Source organism: Mytilus edulis, chromosome 7, assembly GCF_963676685.1.
Source record: "Mytilus edulis chromosome 7, xbMytEdul2.2, whole genome shotgun sequence".
NCBI classification, from domain to species: domain Eukaryota; kingdom Metazoa; phylum Mollusca; class Bivalvia; order Mytilida; family Mytilidae; genus Mytilus; species Mytilus edulis.
Genome location: NC_092350.1, coordinates 2,050,545 through 2,066,340, shown reverse-complemented (window position 1 = coordinate 2,066,340; position 15,796 = coordinate 2,050,545).

The window sequence follows — 15,796 nt, the reverse complement described above, 5'->3', positions numbered from 1 at the left end:
ACAAAAGACAAACACAGATAAGATTAAGTCCGCCCTTTTCTCATTATTATCCAATTGCGAAACGTTTCCATGACCGGAGTTCAATCTAAGGTTTAGATTTTCATTGAATCATAGACTGCCATAAGCTTTAATGGGTTAAACTGTTTATTTATCATGCAAACATTGACAAGATTTTGTAATCATAACATGTGATAAATGGAACATACAATAAGCGGATGAAAAATAATGGAGATAACATTTTTAAATTGTCATGGTGGATAAATCGTGTAGGTTGGTGCTTGTCTTGTTGAGTTTGGTTTTTATTTAGAAAAATAATAACATCTTTTAATTGAATTTTTAAGATATAGAATCAAGTCGGAAAATGACTTAAGATGCAACTTAAGTTGTGTTTGCAAGATTTTAAACCTGTTTATTGTTGTACGCTTTCATTTTAAAGAATATATTTTTACTAATTTAATTTCAAGAGTTTTACATCAAAATTGTTGCAGAGAATACTCTATAGTCTACTTCATAGTATTATATCTCAACATAAGATGTCGCATAACGGACAGTACTAGTAGAACAAAAACGGTTGACCCTTCTAAAGGGATGCTTTTGCTTTTCCGCCAAATGTAACTTCATTTGCTCTATTTTTGGGATTTTATTTGGTCATCTGCGCCAAAATTAAACATTTATTTTGCGCTAATAATACATGTTAAATGTTAAAAAAAAGTATAAAAAAAGACTTTTAATAATAGTGTGACAACAAATTTTTAATAGCACAATACTAATTCTGTTTTGTCGTCCAAATAAAAGCAATGCATTTGAAAAATACAAATAACAACAAAATATCAACTGACTTGAATGCATTAGAAAATAAATTTTCATCACTTTCATCATAGAACCAAAATGAAAGCATAATTCATTTAACACTGATTAGTTTTTCCAATCAGATTTTGGTCAAAACCGTGGTTGAATGTGCTCATTCAATGTTTATGTAAAGGATTTGCTGTCCACATCTGTAATGATTCTGGCTGTTCCACTTTTAAGGGCTATATCTATACGACTTGTCTCCAATTTTTAATAAATCTACTACTCAAATAAGTGGTCGTAATAAATATACAGGAGTATTTCCTTTATTTGTCTCCGAGTGAATTTTGAATATGTATGAACACTTGCGTTAACAGTAGGATACTCTATAAATAAAATTTTAATTTAGACTCGTTTTCATACAGCATTATTATAAATGTTGCCATTATATTTTACATGTAAATGGCGCAAAACAGCATTTATTTTGGTGCAAATGAAATAAAACATTGTGCATGAGGCAAATAAAATACAGAATATATCAAAAAGTAGGCGCAATTGCAAATAAATGTACCCTTCAAAAGCACCCATGTATTACCAAGCTTTTAGTTGTGTTCTAGTCGCTCCATCTTTGGTTTCCTGTGATGTTTTTTGTGGATCATCGTTGTTTGTATATTGTATTTGATAATTAATTCATTTTATAAAATGGTATTATTGTATGTTAATAGATAAAATTTTGCTGCCTCGATTATATTTTCATTTGAATATCCAATTTTTGTATTGTTAGTGATATTTTGAAACTTTTTTAGGTATTTTTGACATATAATATATATATCCATCTAATTTTATTTTAGAATTTGTTTTTTATTTACAGAATATGTGATTGGTAAAATTTCTAATAAGCACTGTTATAATTAATTGTATTTTTAAAATTATTATTTTTATATAAATAATAAAATTTGATAACATTTAATGCCATATTTAGATAATTTAATGAAAATTTGGATTGAGTAGTAAAGTTTAACATATTTTTGTTTTATATATAGATATCATTTTATTTTTGTATTTCTACTGACGATTTTCAAGTTCAAAATCAAGTCCAGTATATCACTTTTTTGTGCAGTTTATAAATCATATCGACATATATGATGATAAATTTATATTTACAGCTTGTTCATGGTGTCCGCTTCTTGGAAACACGAAATGGAAATCTGAAAGAGGCACAATTTTAAAAAAAAAGAAAGAAAGTCTTTTTTAAATTACGATAACAAGGGTACAGATTGACTAATGGTGTGAACCATTCTGTTTATTTTATCGTCACAGTTTCGTTACTTTGTGACATTATATTTAGTTGACCCTGTTGCTTTCAGATTTTGATATAATTAAGAAAATCTTACTTTCCCACAAAAATAATAATAAACATGTTCTATAAAATTTAAACACAAAAAAGTTAAGAAAACATTTAAATTGTTTATGAACTTGTCTTTAAAAGAGAAATAATCTATTCTCAGCATTTAATTATTGTCAAACGATTCTCATTGGATAATATTTTATTTCGTGCCAGTCAAAAAAAACGTTTTATTTTTTCGTTTACAGTTGAGATGTGTTTGTATTTTGAAAATCATTCATACATATATTTGAAGGCACTTATGATTATTATTTTTTTTTTGTCATTTGTTATTTATCATTTTTTAATTATATTTTCTGTTTTTTTCTTGTTATATGTTTTCTTTTCTTTTTTCTTTTCTTTTACAATTAATTTTTGATATGAACAATAACATAATTTCATTGTTTTTTAGAATATGTAACAAATTGCAAGGACTTGCTAGTATACTTTCTATTTATGTTTTGTGTATTATATCATTTGAGATTATTTAATGTAAATGAATTATACCATATAATTATTTTGTATATTTTCAGGAACAATTTGAACATTTAGTTTTTTCAAGGATTTGTATAGTAATTTCCTTGTTTTTAGTAAACATTCAAGTCGTTCTCGCATGTATCAAGTGATATAATTTGATGTGATTTTCATACAAGTGAGAGGTTTATCGCTATAAAACCAGGTTCAATCCACCATTTCGACATAGGAAAATGACTGTACCAAGTCAGGAATATGACAGTTGTTATCCATTCATTTGATGTGTTTGTGCTTTTGATTTTGCCATTTGATTAAGGACTTTCCGTTTTGAATTTTCCTCGAAGTTCAGTATTTTTGTGATTTTACTTTTTTTTTTTATTTATTTGTAAAGTGACATACTTTAATTAAATCATGAATCTTTTTATATTGTACATATATATGTTACAATAGATATACTAATATTAAACAATCTTCAACTATAGCATATAGCAAGAGACAGCAAATCCATACAGTTCTAATTCATACAGCCATGGCGTTGTCAGTTTATTGTCGATTTATGAGTTTGTCCCTCTGTTATCTTTCGTCCCTCTTTTCTAGATACATGGAAAATCGGACATTTTGATCCTCAGTTTTGGACTTCTATATATAAGACTGTTGTGTTGTGTACCACTATCATAAATTAATGTTTCATGTTTAAGTTGAGTTTATTAAATCTTGAAAAAATAGTTTGAAAAAACTTTTTATAACAATCTCTATTATGATTATTTTCTTCTGTTTGATATAAAACTTTTGCTTGTCTGTATTATCTACATGCATGAATAAAATTAGATGACCGTTTGTGGGGTTAACATCAACAAAGCAGCAACATAACCTTTAAAGTATTTGTTCCGTTGTCCTATACGGGCGGATGTTGAAATGCACTAAAAAGGCATCATTTTAGAAAAAAAATAAACACAAATTAAGTATTTAGATATTTCTTTTACACATATTACAGGACTTCGTGTTACAAATTATACCAATAGAATATTTTTAATTAAGCACTGAAATCATCTGAATGATGACAAAGATGGATTACTGTTAAATCTCCAAGCAGTGCCAAGTATTGCAAGACCTTTTCATGTGATATGAACCCGGCTTTGTACCGAAGCGACAATATGGGACAATTTTAACATGCTAGTTCAAAATGTATGATACCATATCCGACACATAATCATTAACTCTACTCTTTGGTGCCGCACCTTTTGCGGAGAACCAATATATACTCATTTTCAACCGAGTCTTTGGTCCGGCTTCATAAATTGTAAATACAATAAAATACCTGTACCAAATCAGGAATACGACAGTCGTTTGATGTGTTTGAGCTTTTTAATTTAGCCAATTTGATTAGGGACTTTTTTAGTTTTCTTTGGAGTTCTTTCTTTTTCGGACTACAACTTCTTCCTCTTGCACTCGAATTGAGCACGATACCACGGTATCAACAAGGTGATAAATCATCCTTCACGTATTGACATATGTGTTAAGGATAACCTCAAAATATAGTACGTTTAAACTTCAAATTTCAAAAATACAAATTGTTTTACTGTGTATAAATAACATTAATGTTTTATACGAATTTTACAAATTATTTAATTATGGAATATTAACCAACACGTTAAGTAATTCATGGGAAACAAATAACTAGTACATCCACATGGATTTTTCCATAAATCCATTTTAATATTTAGAACCTTTAAACGACTTGTGACAGGTTTTTTTTTTTTTTTTTTTTATTCAACAACAGTATTGCTCGCTGTTAACAATTACTCCACTGACACACCTATCTCAGTGAAGGTCCCTGTTTCATTAGTATCAGAAGTTCAGGGATTCTTCAGGTAGATAAACTGCATATTGTTAGTCGTTTACAAAATATTATAAATATTACATCAATATAGATAAATAATGCTATTCTAATTATATTAAAGTATTTATATTATCTAGTCTTATTTTCGGAAAATTTTCATAGTTCATCCGAGTTTGGGATGACTTTTATCAGTTTCCATGTGTTTCCGGATAACGGTTTTTTTCAATCAATATCGAAAAAGATTGTAATTATCTTTGATCTACATCATTATTCAGGTAAGACAGCTATAATTTGAAAGAATAATAGTCGTACGGTAATCAAAGAACAACTATGCTGTTTTTTGGGTTTTTTTTTTTGTAATGTATAATGCCTCGTACCAGATTATAATATAAATATTGTAATTAATGTCTATCAAGCATCATAAATAAATACAAAATTAGATAATAAATTAATTAATACACAATGATAACTTTACCAACCATGTTATCAGTTAAAACAATTCAAATACACTTAAATAATTTTCCTAGTATTCCTTTTCTTTCATGGTTAAAAAAATTGTTTTGTAGAACGAGCCTATTTCTAAACTCAGTTTTAAAAACAGAAAATACATTTATCTTCTTTGTTCTAAACTCTGACAAATAGTGAATTTTGTGAATTGAAAATATAATAACTGTAAGAAAAAAATTAATATCATAATATTCTATATCATTTATTTTGTAACCCCAAATCAAATTTTTTAGTGTTAAAATGTGTTTTCCAAGTTTAACTTTTTCTAACAGATTAAATATGTCTTTCCAAAATTTATCAAGAAAGTGGCATGTAATAAAAAAGTGTTCATAATCTTCTGTAACAGGTTTAGATTGTCCTAAGACAACTTCGAGGTGAGTTTTGAGATACGTCCTAGGATAGTCATAAGAAGATCATAAGACATGTCCTTAGATATATCTTATGACAGGTCTTAGAATAGCTTCGTGAAACCGACCCCTGACATGATGTGTTGTGTACCATCTTTTATAATTGTTTTAAAAATCTTTTTATAACCATTTCTTCTTTGTCTCTTTCATAAGTGATTTTTTTCCTTTGGTCGATATAAAACCTTTTCTTGTCTGTAATATGCAAATGTTTGAATACAATTCGATGATCTATTGTAGGGTTTACATCAATAAAGCAGCAACATGACATTAAGAATATTTGTTCCATTGTCCTATACGGGCGGATTGTTGAAATGCTCTAATAGGCACCATTTAGGAAAAAAACTAAAGACAAATTGCATACATTACAGGACTTCGTGTTACAAATTATACCAATATTTTTTTTTATTAAGCACTGAAATCATCTGGATGTTGACAAGGATGAATGAGTATTTAACGTCTAGTACCTAGGAGTGCAAGACCTATCCTGATATATGAATCCGGCTTTGTACCAAAGCGAAAATAAAGGACAGTGTTTACCATGCTTGTTCATAACTTAACGGTCTCCTCGAAAATATGATACCATACCCGGACATATTATGATTAATTCTTTCTTCTACTGTTTTGTGCCGCACACTTTGCAGAGAACCCACACATACTTTTTTTAACTCTTCGGCCAGAATTGGAACTTCGAATCCCGAACTCGAATTGAGCACGATACTACGGTATGAATAAGACGATGAATCATCCGTCACGTATTGAAATATGTGTTAAGGATAATCTGAAATTGATGCACGTTTTCACTTAAAAATTCAAACATTTATACTTTTATCAATTATATGCTTTCTAAATCATTTTTCTTTTGTTTTGTGTAGTGTGTTGTTTGTAAAGGAAGATTTATTTATTTATACATTTTGTTGTTTTTAGATGCAGACTAGTTAATCGATTTTTTTGTCTCATTAGTGCATTACCTGCATATTTTTCAATTCGTAAAATTTAAAAATAAAGGCAACAGAAGTATAACCTGTTCACAAGTCATAAATAGATTGATTTGATTTGATTTGATTTTCTGTTTTTTAACGCCACTCTTACACCACATTTAGGCTATTTCGTGGCGGCCATTTTATATTGGAGGAGTAAGCCGGAGTGCCCGGAGAAAACCACCGACCTTCGATAGGAAAACTGACAATCCTAGTCAATTAAGATTGGAGTCGAGTGCATCCGCACGAGCGGGGTTCGAACTCACAACCTCAGTGTTGATTGGCTAGAGATCACAGCAGTAACTACTTAGACCACGCGGCCACCGAGGCCCCCATAAATCGAATGAGAAAAAAACAAAAACATTGTTAGTTTATATGAATCTATAACTTTCTTTGTAAATCAATTTAATTCATCTTTTTTTATTTTGTAGATATCTAAATTTAATGCGTACCATAGTTTTTTTTTTAATTAAACAGAACAAAATAAAAAAAATAGGTCAAACATTAGATGACACAAATACGTAAATAAATAGCAATGTTCTTTTAACTAAAAAAAGAAATATGAGATTTTAATTTTATTGTGATATTATACTTTTTCCCTTTCTTTCGATCGTTTTTTGTCGTTTAATTCATTACATTGTATGTTTAATCGGTCAATGCACAAATAAATTTTAAAAAAAAGAGAGATATACTAGTACCTTCTACCCCAAAACAATACGATGACTATTAAAAATTTGGGTGTTTCTTGAAAAAGTCTGAGCTTGATTAATACGTCATATTTATAATACTAAGTGTGATTAATTATATTATTCCTGTTAAATATGTATATGATATATTTTTTTATGATTGGCATGCTCCTACTAAGGCGTGTCTATAAAAGATCTACACCAAACTAATAAATATTGTTGTAACTATTCAAAAGTATTCAAATGATTTTAGAGAAATCACGCCTGAATGATATTTTCAATTCTGAAACTGGTCCGGTTGAAGGATGTCCAAGAATATGCACAACGACAGGTTAAGGTCTGCATCCATGTGGACGAGACATCGATTTTCACTAGTAAATACTCTGTGTAAAAAAATGTATCTTTGTTTATAAAAAGATAAGGTTAACTTTGTGAATCCAATCAGACTTTCCGGAGACATTTTAAGATTCATGGTAATATTATTATAGTGACTCCTGTTTAACAGACGCTATCATGGCAAGGTTAACCGTTATGGAATATCTATATCGTTCTATTTTACTCGCTTAGGACATAACCGAATTCGACTCTTTATACCTCCTGTTTTACTGAATATTTACTAACCATGAGCAATACGATAGGTGTCATTAATGGAGCAGAAACTGCTTACCCTCCCGGAGAACAGTAGTATTTTTCTTGAGTTGTATGAGTATTTGTTTGTGGACTGAGGTTTTGTCTGTTTGTAATTCTTTTTGGTTTACACATGGGACTGACTGTTTTCTTCATCTGAGGATTTTATTGTTATCTGTTTTTTTTCTTCTTAAAAATTGCTGTTTTAAAATAATCTTCATTAAAACCTTAAAATAACAACTTTGGTATTTCAAGTAATCCAAATTTATAAACAGTGTGAAGTGATTGTACTCACTTAGATTGCAAATTCATTAAGCAATTGCAAGAGGTACGTGTACATGAATTAACCGTTAAGCCCATACACTCTTCTTTTACCTCCGAACTGTCGGAAAATATGTACCTGATATAATTGTTTAATGTACTTGTGCTGCGCAATTATCCGTTTCCTTTGTCGTATAATTAATATGAATTATATAAAATTGAGAATGACGGGCAAAAATCCGGTTATCTGGTGTTCTTCTTTTTATTACTTTCTTATATATGAATTGATTGTTTATATATAGGATCACTGAATAAAATATATGTATTGTGTGCTCGTATGAATACTTTGTAAAATGCAACTAACACAAGATATAAATATAAGATATATTTTGCTAATAAAATCCCCTGGTTTCATTAGCAATTAACAACACAGGGAGGAACCTTAGCGTCATTGTTGTAGCGCTAAGGGACATTGTTCACAACCAGTAGTGAAATAAAATATTTAAAGTTGAAAAAAACTGAGAATGGAAATGGGGAATGTGTCAAAGAGACAACAACCCGAACAAACAACAGACAACAGCCATTAATGGATCTTTAATGCAGCGAGAAACTCCTGTACCCGGAGCCGTGCTTTAAATAGCTATGAATACTCTTCTACAGAAAAGAGTGCAGTTTAATGGCTTAATAATGATAAATGAACAATGTATTAAGTTTCCTTGGCTTTTATGGCAATTATAGATCTATAAAAAAAGTAAAATAACATAAATACCGCACTCCGAGGACAATTAAAAAACCTCAAACTCATCAAACAAATGGAGAATAACTGTCATATTCCCGAATTGGTACAGGCATTTTCTTATGTAGAAAATTGTTGATTGAATATGGTTTAATAGCCAACAAAACTCTTTCACTTGTATGACAGTCGCATCAAATTCAATTATATTGACAACAATGTGTGTATAAAAAAAACCACACATAATATGTCAAAATGTCAAAAATAGAGGCACAGCAGAAAAATTTACCAGCGAGCCACGTCAAATGAATATTATCATGATAACAAAAATATCGTACTCCAAAGAAAATATAAAACATTTAATCAAATGACAAAATCAAAAGCTCAAACACCAGCAGTTAATGTTTATCAGAATAAATAACAACTGCCATATTCCTTACTTGGTACCAGCATTTTCTTATGTAGAAAATAATAGACTAAAAAGTATAAGTAATAATTTACATAGACAAATAAAAGAAAAAAGTTACACGCAATTAAGATGATAAAAACAACATCAGTAGCTAGAACCTATACTTCAAGACTATCGTGTATTATTTGAAAAGTTGATGCGGAATATTTATCAACAAGATCTTTGTATCTTCCGATGAACTTTAAAAAAAAACATGTAAAGCAAATGATGCCATTTATAACTAATTTGTTTGTTGTTGTTTTTTCCCGTTTCTTTTTCTTTCTTTGAGATTTTCTTTTCTAAATCCGACCTAACAAAACCAGCCATTTATAATCTAGTTCACAATATTGAATAATGTTCATATGTTCATGTCTTCGTACATATGCACAAATGAAAAGTGCACACATTTGGTTTTATCAATTTGCTGGCTAGTTTGGTAAGTTTTAAAACGTTTGAATACTTATAAAATACCATTTACTAAATTTGATTATCGGTACAGGAACATCAGTCGTAAATAGAAATCAAATTGCAGACATCTTATACGTTAGGTATTCCACATCCAATAATTTTATGGCAATAATCTTTTCAAAGTACAAATTGAAAATGTCGGCATTCCCCTCAAAAAGCTTACCAAACCATTGAACAGACAAAAGGTATATTGTAACGATACTGTTGTCATGTCATTAAGTAGCATATATTTGCATTGTAACGATACTGTTGTCATGTCATTAAGTAGAATATCTTTGCATTGTAACGATACTGTTGTCAGGTCATTAAGTAGCATATCTTTGCATTGTAACGATACTGTTGTCAGGTCATTAAGTGGCATATCTTTGCATTGTAACGATACTGTTGTCATGTCATTAAGTAGCATATCTTTGCATTGAAACGATACTGTTGTCAGGTCATGAAGTAGCATAGCTTTGCTTTGTAACGATACTGTTGTCAGGTCATGAAGTAGCATATATTTGCATTAATATTAATTCACTCGTAGGGTCTTTGCATCGGAAATAGACACATCCATTCTAAAACCAGTTGATGGCATGATACGGGTTATGTCCATTACATATTTTTATGATGGTATGATACTAAACCTCTAACGGGAGTGCTTAATGAAGGACGCTTAATTTTCATATGATGAAAACATACTTTTTCAGTTTTAGTTTGTTACCCGGATTTGTTTTTTTTCTCTATCGATTTATGAGTTTTGAAAAGCGGTATACTACTGTTGCCTTTATTTTGTTTTGGAGTTAAGTGTGACGAACTAGTACAAAAGTACAGCTGAAGCCCGCCTCTGGTGCAGAAGACACGACCAATGTCTGTCTTTTGGTCGAGTTGTTATCTCTTTGACACATTCCTCATTTCCATTTTCAATTTTAATCAAATTACCTTATATAATAATGGTAATTAAGCATACACTTTATTGATATGCTGACCACTACAATACTCAGACTTGACACAATCAAAACACTAAAACTGAGAAAAAGACAACAACAAAAGTGTGTTCATTCCCCGTTATATTGCTTTCAACAATATCAGGTATTTATATCTTGAATACAGGAAGGTAATATTTTTGCAACGATAAATGAGATCCCATTTTCATAAAATGAGTAAGTATATTCTTTTTTGTAAATAAAGGCAACAGTAGTATACCGCTGTTCAAAACTCGTAAATCGATGGACAAAAAACAAAATCGGGGTAACAAACTAAAACTGAGGGAAAACGCATTAAATATACGAGGAGAACAACGACACGACATTAAAATGTAACACACACAGAAACGGACTAAGCGTTAGACAAAATCCGATGAGAATAACAAATACAACATCAAAACCAAATGCATGAATTTGGGATAGAAAAATACCGTGACACGTCTTATAGTAATGTGAATTCACACTCAAATATAAGAGAAAATAAACGACACAACGTGCGTTTTGTACACACTCTTTCTGAAAATAGAAAATTATACATTTAAATAAAATAACTACACTATCAATTGAATCTCCATCTTTCCATCCAGACCCAACAATAATGAAAAATGTTATGGAATAAAAAAAAAAAACGGTTAAGATTCTTTATTTGAAATATGAAAGTAGTTTGCCTCAAAAGTGAAATATTTTTCATCTTTAGATATCATACTATTATGGGAATAAACATCATCCTATGCCATCTAAGAACTATCCATATTCATTATCATATCTTTTTTTTAAATCAATAAAAATTAAAATCACAAAAATACTGAACTACAAGGATAATTCAAACCGGAAAGTCCCTAATAAAATGGCAAATTCAAATGATAAAACACATCAAACGAATGGAAATACAACCAACCCTTAATATTAGTATATTTATGCTTGGACTCTAAAATGCCCAAAAACAAACCTTGCATGTTTCTTTTGTCATAAAGATATTGAATTTAATTTATCTCTATCGATTGGAACAATGCCATACAAGGACGGTTGATGAACTTTATCAAAAATAATTTTAATTTGTTTTCTTAAATTAAAAAAAAGAATATTCAATTACGGAAATTGTAAACATTATTTGAATAAAATCTGAAATTGCTATTGTGAAGAAGTTGTTATGTGTAACCTAACAGATACCTACCAATATTTATCCATTGAAAACATGTTTATCTTTCGTATTTAATTAATTATTGCTATATCGATGGGTTTTTTTTTTTGTCTACACCATACTTAAATCTGGTGTTTGTCAACCAGGTTCAATCCACCATTTTTTTCTTAAAATGTCCTGTAGCAAGTTAGGAATATGGCCATTGTTATATTATAGTTCGTTTCTGTATGTGTTTCATTTTATTGTATCTGTTGTGTCGTTGTTCCCCTTTTATATTTGATGTGTTTCCCTCAGTTTTAGTTTGTAACCCGGATTTATTTTTTCTCAATCGATTTATGAATTTCGAACAACGGTATAATATTGTTGCCTTTATTTGTCTACACCATAACTAAAAGCATTTTGAATAATGTATCTACTCTTTCAGTTTTTATTTCTCTTGTTGATACATAATCATTTTTAAGTTATTCAAAATGAATGTTTTTTTAAATTAATACAAAATAAAATACATGTAAAAAGTTCAATCTCAAAAATACTGAACTCCGAGGAAAATTTAAAACGGAGAGTCCCTAAATAGCAAAATCAAAAGCACAAACGCAGCAAACGAATTAACAACAACTGTCATATTCCTGACTTGGTACAGGCATTATCTTATGTAGAAAATGGTGAACTAACATTATACATTTTTGATTGCGATAACCTCAGTTTAAGTTCTACACATACATTCTCGGGGTAAGTAAAAAGTAATGTAATTTAGCTGTTATGGGAGAGTTAGGTCGTACTCCATTGCATATTGATATTATTTGTTCTATACTTACGATTTTGCAAAGAATTAATGGTTTTGAAAAGGATCATTTTAAACAAGCCCTAGTCACAAGTATGGACACAAACAAATGTAATAAGTCATCTTGGTGTTCCAATATTGTATATATTTTAATATGTATTGATGTTGATATAGAGAGTTTTGACGTTGAAACGTTAAATGTATTTTGATTAGTAAATAACGGATTTGAAAAGTTCTAAAGACGATAATGGATCATAATGCAAATGTTAAAAAAGGAAAATTGCGTACTTATTTTAAATTTCAAAACATCTTCAAAGGGGGAGCATATTTATGTCAAGTTAATAAATTATAGTATCGAAAAAGCTTAACTCAATTTCGAATCAGTGCTCATCAGTAAGTTATTGAGAAAGGTAGATATAAAAAGGTCAATAAAGATAAAAGATTTTGTGGTCAGTTTAAAAATACACAGGTTAAAGACGAATTTCATTTTTTAATAGAATACACTGCATATAGAAAAAAAACTGAGATTGTATTTTTAATGAAGAACGCATTCAATGTAAAAACTTATATTTCAAAATATGAACAATTTATTTGGTTGATGTCATGTGAGTCTGAAAATGATAATTTGTCAGTCAAGATTTAAAGCACTTGTTTTTAAATAAGAGAAAATTGCATTCCAAAAACTGAATATATATATAGTAGTGGTGTAGTTGATCTTTATTTTTAATTTTCATATATAAGAGAGACAAAATATTCCATTTTATTTATTTTCAAACACCATTTAGTATGGAGTATATTTATTTAATCATGTATATCATATGTAATATTTTTTTAAATTACTGTATAATAAATATCATATAAATATATGTATTTGCTCCGAAACGGGCCCGTTAATTGGATTCAATAAATATTCTTATTCTTATTCCTATTCATTCAATTGTTATCCCCTCTCTTTTTACTATTCATTTTTATTTATGATTTTAATAAGATGATAATCGATGTGTGATTCTAATATTGTATAGTGAATTTATTTATGTATGAAATATAAATTTTGTCCCTCTTAAAGCCAGGGACCAAGATGACTTCACAGTTTTGTCAGTCATTAGGATTAAATGAATGGTTATTTGAAAGATAAGTATAGATAAAATTAATCCTTTAACGAGTTAAACTATAATATATTAGTAGTGTGGTCAACAGATACGTACCGTCCCGTTGTCAATTAATTTCTAATCCCTGACAGAACAGAAACAAAGTTGTATATGTTATCAATTCTCAAACTAATTTACTTAAGAGTGAAATCCTCTCAAGACAGTTCATTCCTAGGTTGAGCTCTATCTTCTTTTTGTTCTTACGAAAATTAACAGTTTCTAAATCTTTTCCCTAAGATATATGATGTTTACATTTAATACGGAACCTGGATCCCATGTTATTTTTAAATATTAGAATTTTAGAAAAGCTTGACTCCGCCCCGATTTTCTGGAATTTGCCTATTATTTTACACATACTCCACGACATTGTTTTTAACCGCTACTTTATGATTATAGTAGATTTTATTCTCGATAGATGTTGCTATGCTATGTTACATGTTCCTGACACCAAAGCTGGCATTATGAATATGAAATTAAATTTATGAACTGTGAGAATAGATTCATGGCTGTCATATATGACAAATTATCAGTCCGACATCTAGTAGACAATTTTAAAATTTAAAATGAATTGCATTATAACATTGTGCTCCTAAAACAAAGGTTACTTTTGGGTTAGTTTTGTCAATTTGATTTCACTCAATAATTGCTTATAGAAAATGTTGTTTACAATAAATAAAATTAATGTTTAAGGAAAAAACGACGATTAATTGAATTACAATCCTGGGTGAAGTCTAAAATGATAAATCAGTAAACCTATCAATGTTGCAACTTACAGTGCTCAATAGTCTTTGAAAATTAATGGCGGTGATAATTTATAATTGCGTATAGGACCTAATGTCAATATCAGTTAAATAGTCCAGTAGAGTATCATATAGTCCTTTAACATTATATCTACGAATTGTTTTACCTTATTACCATAAACGTATATAAGTCGCGGTCATATTTGTTAATTTATTTATTTTCTATTTTGTAATTTACATTTAAGGTAGATTCATGGTACAAGTAACAATTTATTCTCACAATCGACCGGGATATACATGACTTATTCGTCACTGTTTTTTGTTTAAAGAAAACATTTATAAATCAATCAATCAATCTTTCTGAGGCATCCCCGAGAGTATCAACAGCTGGGTAGTAATTTTATTCGGTACTGACATAGTTTGTAATATACATTTCTAAAATTCTTCGTTGATATAAATAGAATTTATAGTTCAACTACCTATTAGTCAACATTTATTTGGTCTTCTTTGTATGAACTCAATTAACATGTATTTATACATCCTTGAAGTTTCATTTTTACGTTTTATTATTTTAAGTTGCTTTAGTTTGAGTGTTTGACTCACACCGAACAACAAGCTATAAAAGGCCCAAAAATTAACATAAAAATTAAAATTAAAACACATTCCAGGTATTTAGTGTGCTAACGTCATGAACAGTCTATGCATATTTTATGCGTCTGGGCGATGTTATTTACTTACCTTCATTAGGAACACTCAAAGCCAAGCATTGAACATATAATGAAAACAATTGAAGAGACATATGACCAAAAAGAACCTTAAATATGAGCCAAATCCCTCTATGGTTAATTTTCCATAATTTGTTGTATAATTTCTAAATTTAGGAGAGGAAAATTTCAAAACAGTTCCTTATAAATCTTGTCAGTTACGAAGAACTGACTACTGATCGGCGTTATATATATCTTTATTTCTCACAAACCAAATTACAAAGGTATAGAGATAATAACATATTTCAATACAATTATTACAATTACATAAATAAATAATGTACGAAAGTAGATAGAGGCGTTCACAATTGTTCACCCAGAAAAGTTTAATTTGTTATTTATCTCCTTAATAAGTTTACATAGTTTGTTTAGTTCTGTACATTTTTTAGAATTCATTAATTCATAAAACTTTAATGAGTTTGGTCTATTTCTATAGTAAAATGCAATACATTGTTTTCTACAATTATCAAAAGCTGAACAATTAAAAATGTAATGGTATTCATCACCAATGGCATCTGAATTACACAATAAACATTTTCTGTTTTCTCTTTCTATGCTTTGCCATCTTCCAGTTTCTATTGGAAATTTCATGTTTAAAGTTCGAAATTTAAAAAAAAAGGATATCTGCCTGTCATCCAAAATATTTAAATATTTCT